We start from the raw sequence: 12,570 nt of genomic DNA, 5'->3' as shown, positions 1-12,570 counted from the left end.
TTTAAATAACTTAATGGTTTTGGTTGAGGGTATTTATTTTAATATTAGTTTTTAATAACTGAAATCAGTTTATTCAAAAAAATATAACAAAACAAAATTCATTTTTTTATTTTTTATTTTTTTATTTGGGTACTTTCAAGACAATCTTGTCAACAATTGTATCTTACTAAATTAAACTGAATGGAAAATGACGTAATAATCAAGTGTAAAATTTAAGTAAATCTTAATATGTACTTCAGAACTTTACTGTAATAATAAAACTTTTTAAATTAAAATCAAACTAATTAACTTAGACCAGCAATAAAAGCTTAAACCAGCAATTAAAACTAACAATAACAACAAAACTACACTTTTTAAAAACTTAGGGAACCAACTATTTTAAAACTATTTTATATAAGGGTTTAAAAAGTCTAGTTTGATATACAAAATTTTTCTGCTTACATAGACTGGGCCTTAAAGATTGAATTTAATATATTTTATTGAATGATAAAAAAATGCTCAAAATATTTGGTCCTAGGACCTGGTGCACGAAAAAACTTAACGGTTTTCGAGTTGCACACCACGGATAACTTTTAACGTTTTGTCCAGGACATAAAGCTTCGAGAAAATGTAGCTAAAACGAGTTCTCCGCTTTCACTGAAACTTAAAAAAAATTTCTTGTAATTTTTTGCACACTTATAAGTCATGAATCATGATTGTCCCTCAAATGTTGTCCAATCGCAGAGAAGTATTTTTTACTGGTTTCTCCCACCCTGTAAAAAAGTAAAACTATCTATAAATTAAGTTGTTACTGTGGTAGTAACTACGTGGGAAAAACATCTCAAAGGTTTCAAGTAAGAATCGATCAGCATGTTCCTAAAATCTTTAAAAACTGGTTTGATGGTCGTTCGCAGAAACCAGCGAAAAAATACTTCTCAGGTGTCTTGCCAAAAAGAAACTTTTTTCCTTTAAATACACACCAGTTTTTACTGGTTCACTGAGCATCACTGAGCACGTAGTATGCAGTTAAGCACTATTTTTCAAAGTTCAACTCAAACTAAAGACAAAATGTAAGCTAATAAGCCAATTGATCAACAAAAAAATTAAAATTAGTAAAAGAGCTTTAATTTTCTACTAAATAAAGATGGCGTGTTAACAAGTAAATTAAATAAGCTGCTAAATTAAATAAGATAACAACTATAAAAAATATTTAGTATTTTAATTTAAATTTTAAAGTGAAACAATAATTGTTGTATAAGGTATATGTCGTACAAGTAATTAATTTACAAAATTTCTATTTACTGTTTCTATGTTATTTAAAATAAAAATGAATTTTTTATTTTATGGAAAAATATACTGTAATTTGGGTTAAAACTTTTTTTGTATCGTTTTGTTTGTTTTTTAAACTAGTTTTAAATTAAAACAGTCTAATTTAACTACGTTAAAAACTAAATTGATTTATAAATACACTTTTTAATTATCTATAATACTTTACTTGGTGAATAACAACAACCGAACCTAACCTATAATTTGTTTTGTAAATACTAACTCCAATGACTAAAAAATAACCCAGAATAATTTATTTAAAAATCATGTGCTTTTAATTTTTTACAAATATTATTTAAAAGAAAAAGTATGTAAATGATAATTTTTTAAGCATTTGTTAAGTTTTTAGTTAACTTAAAACTACCTAAGTAATAAATTTTTTTATCTAATTATACACTTAAAATTGATAATTCAAACAAAAAACTCTACTAAGCATAAATACTTGAAATAATAAACAGATTTAGTATCTAAAATGCTAGATAGGGTCAAAGATAGGGATCTGTTCAGACTTTAGTAGTATAATCCTCTAATTCTATTATTGACATTCTAGGTTAGTCTATAATGATTCTAATGGGAATGGGTCAGAAAAGCACGGGTGACACTTTAGAACAGAGTGACACTTTAGCACGGAGTGACATTAAAGCACGGTGTGACACTTTAGCACAGAGTGACACTTTAGCACAGAGTGTCACTTTAGCACGGCGTCACTTTAGCACGGAGTGTCATTTTAGCACAGAATTTATTTTGCATTTTTTTTTCTTTGCTTAAATCACATTAGGTACTGAATTGTTTAAAAAACCTAAAAACGAACTATGCAACATGTAAACTTAAATTTAACAAGGTTTAAATGAGTTATAAGTTTAAGTTTTACTTAAAACTAAGACAAAAGTGAATTTTTAAACTTTATTAACTTGTTTTACTATTTAATTTTAGATGAAAATATTTTGATAATTTTACTTTAAAATTTTCGACATAAAACTATTTTAATAAAGCTAGCAAAAAGTATAAGCTCTAAGATTATTAAAACTTTTTTTTAATGCTTTAACTAATTCTTATAAAACTAAACTTTAAGTGTAAGTTTTAAATAAAAGTGAGAAATAGAAAGATTAAAAACTTTATTATTTTATTTTAAGCCCATAGTAAAAACTTTATTTATAATTTTTTTTAAGACGATATTTCAAAAGTGTCAAAACTAATTTTCACAACTGTTTGTTTGTTAACTTAATTATTTTAAATAATTAAAGATAATTTAAATAAACATTTTATAAATTAAAAAATTTTACGTGCACAAACGTCACTCCGTGCTAAAGTGACGCCGTGCTAAAGTGTCATCTGTGCTAAAGTGACGCCCTGTTAAAGTGTCACACCGTTCTAAAGTGTCGCCCCGTGCTAAAGTGACACTCCGTGCTAAAGTGTCACTCTGTGCTTAAGTGACGCCGTGCTAAAGTGTCACTCCGTGCTTAAGTGTCACCCCGTGCTAAAGTGACGCTGTGCTTTTTTGACACCAACCCGATTCTAATATATACTTGATATATAATCTTAATATAGACTAGAATGTAAACTTTTAATCTAATCTTAGTGATTTCAACGTATACTTCACTATATAGTTTTAATAGAGAAGAAAAATCGATACACTATTACACTTACTTAAGTACTTTCTATTCTTAGTACTAAGGATATAGGTTCGGCACTCTAAGTTTATTTTACAATGATAACAACAAGCGTTAAAAAGTAACACTTACACACATGCAAGTCAGAGCTCGATGGTTTGTTTGCAAGGCAACTTTTACTAAATGTGTTAGCGTTTGTTTACAGTCCTAAGCTGTTCTTATTAAAGTCAGAGCCAAGCTAGGACTTGAAGCGTATGAAACATCTAAAAGTCCGCTTTGGTTGAACTACAATAGAAGTTTCTACTTGAGAAACGGTTGTTAAAAAACAACGAGCTGGAAATCAATACAGGTTGAACATACACTTGCTTCCGTTTTTCGGCGATTCTTACAGGAATATAATTCACAGTAGAAGTGTAGAGCTCAAAAAACAGTTATAGCGAACTACGTAAGCTAGAAAGTGTAATGAATTACACTTGCTTTCGTTTCTCAGCGATTCTTACAGGAAAATAATTCACTGTAGAAGTGCAAAGCTCGAAAAACGGTTGTAGCGATCAACGAAAGCTGGAAAGTGTAATGAATTACACTTGCTTTCGTTTTCAGCGGTGTTTATTGAAGTCAGTGGACTACCAAAAAAGTGCAATGCTGAGCAACAGTCGCTAAAAATCAACCAAAGCTGAACGTATATATTCGATAAAATACAATCTAAGTGACATTCTAAGCCCTCTGAATTTCAAATATAAAACGATTCAGAAAGTCCAAAACAAATTTTTTAAAATAAATTAGTCCTTAGCAAATCCAGCTCATTAATTTCAAAAGGCTGCTGACAAGGCACAGCACTAAAATTTTACTATGGAGTTTAAGCTTACACTATAAAACAAAAAAGACGAAAAAACTTCACAAATTGCTAAAGCAAAATTTAAATTGAGAAATTTACTGGAAGTAATTTATTGTTTCAAATGTATAACGAACAGTACAGCAGTTCCATCTTATCAAAGTAAAAAAAATAAATTTTTCTTAATCAATTTATAAGATTTAGCTTAAAAAAAACTAAACTTGTACAGTATTTCTAGATTCGAAGTTTTATATAATTCTAAATTTTATGAAAGAATTTTGTTCAACAACAAGGAGAACCTAAAAGTTAACTTAAAGAGATATACTTTTATATAAATAAAGAGAAAAAAATCTAAAAGGAAAAACATAACTTATAAAAGCATATATAAAGTAAAGAAACAACATAATTTTTTTAGGAATTTAAGCTAAACCAATATTAAAACAAATTTGTCAATAATTTGTTTTTAACTAATTTATTTATAGACAATATTTTGTTATTTGCACTAAAATAATTTTCATACCAAGACGTCATTGTCAATTTATTAAAGTAATAAGTAGTTTTTTAGGTTAATTTTTAAAAGACAATATAGAAATAGCTTGAATGTGGTTTACCGGATCATAGTTTTATAAGATACTTATAAGACTAGCTTCATTATTAATAAACAATGTAAACTAATTGGTTTATACACAATGTCTATTTAAATAAAATCTTCAATAAAATTAGACACTTTTTTTCTTAAAGTTATCTAAAACCTTATTATTACTGTCTAGAATAGAGGTGGACAACAATTTTTGTCGGTGGGTCAGATTTACTAAACAAAGTTTTTGCGAACTAACTAAGTTAAAAAACGACTTAGGTTCTGCGTAATTAAAATAAATTATACTATAATAAATACTATACAGCGTAATTCAAATAATAACTTCCTTAGCACTTTAATAATCTAAATATAAAACTAATAGGAAATTTGAATATATTTGTTGTTTAAAGATCATATACAAGATTGCATATCAGGTAATCATCTATAGGATTTATAAATTTCGAATCCAGGTCTTTTCAATTAAGATCAGGCTAGATCCCAATATTTTTTTCAAACTAAAATCTGACTAAACCCGGATTTCTTATAAAAGTTGAAATACGTCGGATCTAGTAGATTTAGAGTTTTAAAAAGTTTTTAGTTATATTCTTATAATAAAAACAAATGTTTAAGCACTGCTTTGGTTTATTACCGGTTTCGGTGGGCCTTAGCCGACCTTTTCAAATAATTTCAAAACAGTAAATAACATTTAGACATTGGCAGTAATGTGAATCTGAACTCATTGATGCGTAAAAAATAAATAAACATTAACTATTCAAATTTTAATGAAAAATGCATAATTAGGTGAACTAAATATTGGTATTAATTAATAAATAAAAATATAAGAAATTAAAAAACTAAATGCAGTAATATAAACGGAAACACAACAAATTCTTAACAAAATTCTGAAAAAACTAACGGATGATTAAAATGCTAAAAATATTTAAATTATTAGGTTTTAGACTCATTCCAATAGAATAATAAAAATTTGTTTCTGTGCCTGCAAGAGCTAATAGATAGCACAGACATGATAGAAAATAAAGAGACATATGGTTTCAAATCAAAATTCACACCTAAGCAACCTGAAGAACTCAAGAATTTTGAAAATGAAATGTTCGATCTAATTAATCAAGTTAAATTTAGAAAATCTAAAGACAAATTCCAACAAGAGCTTCAAAAAGACTTAAGACAAATAGGCAAAACCAAAAGCCTAATAGTACCAGCCGACAAGACAAACAACTACTACAAGATTCCTAAATTAGAATACGACAGCCTATTACTAAAATCGATCCGAAAATCATATAAAAAAAGTGACAAAACAGTTATGAATGAGATAAATAAAGAAGCCAAAGAAATAGTAACAAATCTAAAACTTGAAAAGAAATTAGTAAACCACTTACCTAAGCAACAATGCTATATAACGCTAAAAGACCACAAAAAGGATTTCGCCAGCAATCCCAAAACAAGATTAATAAATCCTAGCTATTCAGACATAGGTCAAATTAGCAAATGTATAATTGACAGAATCAACAATGTATTAAGAAAATCAACCAAATACCTACAGTGGCGAAGTTCCCAAGAAGTCTTAAACTGGTACAAAAAACTAAAAAAACACAAATACAAGTTCATGAAGTTTGACATTGTGGAGTTTTACCCATCTATATCAGAAAAGCTATTAAGTAAAGCCTTAGCTTTTGCAAAAGAAAGTACAAAAGTAAGCGAACAAGAAATTAAGATCATCTTAAACGCATCTAAATCTGTATTACATAACAAAGAAGAAGTATGGGTAAAAAGAAAGAGTAACACAGAAGAGAATGAACTTTTCGACATCACCATGGGAGGTAAGCATGGAGCGGAAATATGCGAACTAGTAGGTCTCTATATACTACATAAACTCAGGAATGCGCTTCCAAACCTAACAACAGGATTGTACCGCGACGATGGCTTAATGGTCATAGAAAAAAACAAAAGTAATGTTGATATAGAGAAAATTAAAAAATCCATGCACAACATATCAAAAGAAATGGGAATAAAGTTAGATATTGAAAATCCTTCACGTAAAATTAACTATTTAGACTTAAGCTTCAATCTATACAACCACACATTCCAACCATATAGAAAAGAAAACAGCAAAATTATATATATTAATTCAAAGTCCAACCACCCTCCAGCAATACTGAAACAAATCCCAAAAATGATAGAAGAAAGACTTTCCAAAAATTCTAGCAATGAAAATCTATTCAATGAAATAAGTAAAGATTACAATGACGCAATAAAGTTAAGTGGCTATAATTACAAAATAAAGTTCAAAGATGAAGATGATGAAAAGAAACAGCCTAGAAAAAGAAAAAGAAAAATAATATGGTTTAATCCACCATACTGCAAATCAATAAAAACAAACATTGGCAAGAAATTTCTCCAAATAATAAACAAATACTTCGGAGTAGACAGTAAATTCAAAAAATACTTGAATAAGAACAACATCAAATTAAGTTACAGCTGTTTGCCAAACATTGAGACAATCATAAAGAATCATAACAAGAAGCTCACAAACTGCAACAAGAATGATGAAGATGAAACATGTAACTGTAGAAACAAAGAGAAATGTCCTTTGAAAGGCGGTAACTGTAGAGCAAAAAATGTCATATACCAAGCCACAGTAAAAACTGACAATGCAACTAAATCATATATTGGTCTAAGCGCCAACCAATTTAAAAAAAGAGTGGCAACCCACAGAACGACAATAAATAGCAACCCAGAAGATAAAAATTATATTCAATACAAACAAGCAACTGAGCTATCAAAATACATCCACACATTGAAGAACGAAAATAAGAATTATGAATTGACTTGGACAATACTGGAAAAAGAATATGAATCAAGACCGAGAATCGAGACGTGCAGGTTGTGCTTGAAAGAAGCATTAAAGATCCTACAAGCAGATAAGAACTGTATTAACAAAAGATCAGAAGTAATGAGCTCTTGCAGGCACAGAAACAAATTTTTATTATTCTATTGGAATGAGTCTAAAACCTAATAATTTAAATATTTTTAGCATTTTAATCATCCGTTAGTTTTTTCAGAATTTTGTTAAGAATATGTTGTGTTTCCGTTTATATTACTGCATTTAGTTTTTTAATTTCTTTTATTTTTATTTATTAATTAATACCAATATTTAGTTCACCTAATTATGCATTTTTCATTAAAATTTGAATAGTTAATGTTTATTTATTTTTTACGCATCAATGAGTTCAGATTCACATTACTGCCAATGTCTAAATGTTATTTACTGTTTTGAAATTATTTGAAAAGGTCGGCTAAGGCCCACCGAAACCGGTAATAAACCAAAGCAGTGCTTAAACATTTGTTTTTATTATATTTAGCTCTTTACATTGTGTAAGTTGAGCACTTTTTTTGCAGTCAATTTCAATAATATAGTTATATTCTTATTAACCTATAAAAGGTTGTAGGAAATTTCTTTAGTTAACCGTTCATATTTACCAGAAAAGTTAAACAACCTTTTAAGTTCGGACAATTTAAATTCCTAAAGTTCAAACTCTTAGAAAAAAATTTAAGAGACCCTATCTCAAAAAGTGATATATATTTTATAAAAGTCAAAAAACTACGTATGTAGGTCTTATTTATAACTACAAGCCATTTTTTATTTTTTGCAAATTTTTTTACGGTTTTTGATATATTTATTAATCAATAAAAGTTACTATATTTAAAAACTATTTTAGTCACACTTTGAAAGATATTTGAAACTTTGCAAGCACGAAAAAATGGCTTGTAGATATTATTCAGACCTACATACGTATTTTTTTGACTTTTATAAAATATATATAAAATACATATACTTTTTTGAGTTATTGTCCATTAAATTTTGTTTTAAGAATTTTAATTGTCAGAATTTCCTTAGTCATGCACCCTACCATAAAATCCTTTTGCAGGCTAGACATGTTAATAACTTTTAACACAAAACTGTATTGGAATAAGCAATTTTAAGTACGATCATGCATGAAAATCTGCTAGTTAGGGTATGTCCAGCTAACGGACCGTACATTTTTCCATCCCTATGATTATGTTTTAGTTAATAACTAAGTGAAGTTAGATAAAAATATTATCTATACTTGCGACTATACTCTTAAAGATAACTATTTGTACTACATAAATATATAAAAATCTTAGTAACAACTAGTTATTTTCTTGCTTGAACTAAAATACAATATTCCAAAAAAAAAAAAACTTGATATGTTTTCCCAAAAACTGATCAACTCAATAAAAACCTTATTCAAAACATCGATAGAATTAAATATGACATGTACAAAATTCAGAGTCATTAGAGTTTTAGCAAATACAAACATTCAGTAGTATTAGATAAGTTGGACGTGTAACTTTAAAGCTTATAACTTCTACAAAATTACTTTGTTGTTAATGAGGATACTCAGCCAATTTACAATTTTAAAGAGGTTAAAACATAGTAACTTATGTTTACTGTCAATAAGCTTATTTAATTTAATTTAATGGATCGAAATTTAACCATGAGTGTGAAGTTGTTATATGAAGTATTCTTACGTTTATAAAGTTTTGTTTAAAACTTGAAGATTGAAAGTTTATTATAATATTATAATTTTGCTTTTAACAAGCTAAAAAATGTTTTTAACACCATAAGTTAAAACGATAAACTCTTGTCAAACATAACACTTAATTTTTGTTATTAAAATTTGTTGTTTGATTTTATTCTTTTTACCTATGGATCTACCAGATCCACATTTTTTCAAACTAAGATCCGGATATTTTTTTAAAATTTTGATCATGAATATCACAATAAAAGTTTTCGTGAGCAAGATATTTTTGTTGGCAGGTCGTTCGTTGTCCATCCCATGTCTAGAAGATTGTTAATTTTTAGTTAGGGTAGCAATTAAATTGGATTTCAATTATTTTGTATTGAAACTACGAACAGTTCTAACAAACTACAAGAACATTTTCCTAGATATTAAGACTAGTAATAGCTTCCATAATTTATAAAAGTTTTAATTTGATTACTGATTTTTTTTGATATTTATTCATTAGCTTTAAGCACTTTTTAAACATTTCGGCAGTTTTTTTCCACAACGTTCTACTAATGCACAAGACTTAAAACATCTATAAAAAGTAAACAAAAAACTAAAGAGATGTATGAAGATAAGAAAGTTGTCCAGGAGAAAAAATGAAAACAATTTGCAAATTACTGACTTAAAATAAAAATCACAATGACCTTAAGTTATAGCATTCTAAGATGTACCTCCAATAAATAATACTCGTGTCACAAATGTGAGGTAAACTACTGGCAAATAATTATAAATTAAAATACTCAATCTAAATCATAGTTAATTCTGCAAAACGAAAAATGTTATTAATATTTAAACATTTGTAATTAGCTTCGTTTAAGCTAGAAAAAATTATATCATGATGTATGTTAAAAAAATTAGCCATGATCTTAAATTAAATAAACCTTACAAAAAATTATTAAATTAAAGAAAACAATTTATTTAATGAAAAAGTAACTATATTTAATAAACAAGTGTAAGACTATTCTAAAAACTTTATAAGAAAATTTTAGTCTGACTTTAAAGGATTTTTTGTCAATTTTTTACTACTTTAAGGTTTTGAAAATTAAAGAAATTTGTAAATTTGAGCAGACAAATTTCTGACATTTTGACCTAAAAAAGTGACTTAGCCAGACTTGTGGCAACCCTGTTAGTACTACTACAGTTTCACTGCTTTATAGTAGACATTCAGGTTCAATAATTAAACATATAAAGCACTTTATATATAGAGATAGGCAGGTAATTAGTAATACTTTGATAGGTATCAAATCGCTCACGTTTGTGTTTGAGCACTTTTTACTACCCAGATAGAGACTTTTATAGTCTATTATATTTAAATTTTTAAACAAAACTCTCTTAAAATTTAAAATAAAAATTAAAGGAGATTATACTCTATTAAACTAGCTGACAACTTTCAATTTTTAGTTTAATATATGGCTAATGGTATTTTAGTATAACTTAAAAAGCTCAGTTTCAGTTAATAAGGTTAAACTTGTAGCTCACCAAAACTGGTTGAAAACAATGCATAAACAATAGTACAGTCTAGTAAACCTTTGTAGAATTTAGAAGTTACAGATTTAAAAATTTAAAAACTTTAAAACTTCAAGTCTTGTTAAAATTTATTTTGTTTAGGTTTTCTTTTAAATTTACAGTTAATGTAAACTAATTTAACAAACATAGTGTTGCTACAAGTTTTGGATAAGTAAGTTCAAGGTTAGCTTTGACCTTTTAGTAAATTTAGTTAGATAAAAGAAATAGTTTTTAAATATCATAATGTGAATAAATATAAGTAGATTGACATTTAAAACTAATATCTAACGAAAACTATGCTAAGGATAGTAAAATACTTTAGGAGTTAGTGCACTAAATTAAATTGATGTTGCTATGAGCATTTTACTAACAATTATTTTATTTTCAAAAGAAATTTTTTAATTACCAAAGGTAGAAAACATGTTTTGATACTTTTAATTTATCATCTAATTGTAATTAAATTTATGTTCTTTAGTAACAAGATAACAAACTAGCAATATAATAAAAAAATTAAAAACTCATGTAACTCACTTTTTTACAATTTAAACAGTAGTCAGTGAAACTATCTGACAAATAAATTTAGTTTTTGCTAATACTAAAAATGAATAGTCTACAAAAGACAGAATTTATTGATAAATTTTTGACAAGAAATGTAATAAAGAACTACATGATATTCCAAAATATTTAAATTGTTAAATTAATTAGCAGCTTCAAAGTATTCTTTTGACTCATCAACTCCAGGCTTAATGGTTTTACTACCTGGCTGCCAACTTGCAGGACAAACTTCTCCATGTTTATCAGTAAATTGAAAAGCTTCAACTAGCCTCAGGACTTCATCAACAGATCTTCCAACTGGCAAATCATTTATGCCAGAATAGCGCAATTTACCACTACCATCAATAATGAAAAGCCCACGAAGTGCAATACCAGCATCTTCTAGCAGAACGCCATAGTCTTTGGCAATAGATTTGTTTAAATCTGCCATGAGTGGGATTTTCATTTCACCAAGGCCTCCTTTCTTTCTAGGTGTGTTTATCCATGCAAGATGTGAAAAATGAGAGTCAACTGAAGCTCCAACAACAGCAGTGTTTAGCTTTTGAAATTCTTCAACTCTATCACTAAACTCAATTATTTCTGTAGGGCACACAAAAGTAAAATCAAGTGGATAGAAAAACAAGACAAGGTACTTCCCTTCAAACTGACTAGAACTAATTTCTTCAAACTTCCCATCTACCACTGCAGTAGCTTTAAAAGTGGGTGCTTGTTGTGTTACCATAGCTGCTAAGTTATTTGAAGTAGTGTGAAGTTTTCTTGTATTGACTACATTCTGACAAAGTTGAAAAGTTCTACTTATGAAAGATTTAAACATTTTATATTAATTAATTTCTAAATAATAATAAATCTTTAAAAAACAATTTAAATTATACTTTTAAAAGCAGATTACTGAATACTAAGCTAAACAGGGACAGGTCAAATATGAAAGAAGACTGTTTTTTGCAAACGGCAGGGTTGCCAAAAGCTTTTTGTAAATTTTTTCCTTCTAAAAAATAAGTTTTTCAGTTCATTTTTTTTATAAAATTGTACTTCAAGTAAAGAAAAATTGTATTAAATTTTATGAAAACATTGAAAACATACTGTTAAGCTACTTTAAATGTGTTTTAAGTAAAAACAGCCTTTTTTTTTATCTTTATGATAGATTTTTTGTACCTAATCAAAATTTAGTTACTAAAAAAATAAAAATAGTTTAAAATTCCAGTTTTTTTTTTTGGCTAAATTGTCAAAGTTCAGATTTTTCCAGGATTTCAGGATTTTTGGCAACCCTGTCTAAGGGTCACTTTTGCATGAAGGGTCATTTTTGCACAAGAGTAAAATTTAAAAAAATAAAAAATTACTGACCAAAGGTAAGGAAGAGGCAACAGTGACAATAAAAAAAAATTAAAACAAAATTAGAAAAAATATAATAAGAAGAAAACAAAGTTACATACATCGGGTAAAGAATAAGGCTAACAGTGATACAAAAAAAAAAAAAAAAAAGAAGGTACCAACCAATGGTAAGTGGTAACAATGATAGTAAAACTTAAAAAAAATAAACTAAAAAACATTAAACCCATTCAAAAGTGCCTTAATGCT

The 12,570-nt window shown here is 27.4% G+C and overlaps 1 pseudogene; it reads right to left on the bottom strand.

The window, feature by feature from the left end:
* Positions 1-11,049: 11,049 nt before the first annotated feature.
* On the bottom strand, positions 11,050-11,847 carry LOC145838573 (peroxiredoxin pseudogene; annotated as a pseudogene).
* Positions 11,848-12,570: the final 723 nt, after the last annotated feature.

This window comes from Thalia democratica, chromosome 6, assembly GCF_965202585.1.
Source record: "Thalia democratica chromosome 6, ktThaDemo2.hap1.1, whole genome shotgun sequence".
In the NCBI taxonomy this organism is placed as follows: Eukaryota; Metazoa; Chordata; class Thaliacea; order Salpida; family Salpidae; genus Thalia; species Thalia democratica.
This window is presented reverse-complemented; position numbering and strand designations above follow the sequence as displayed.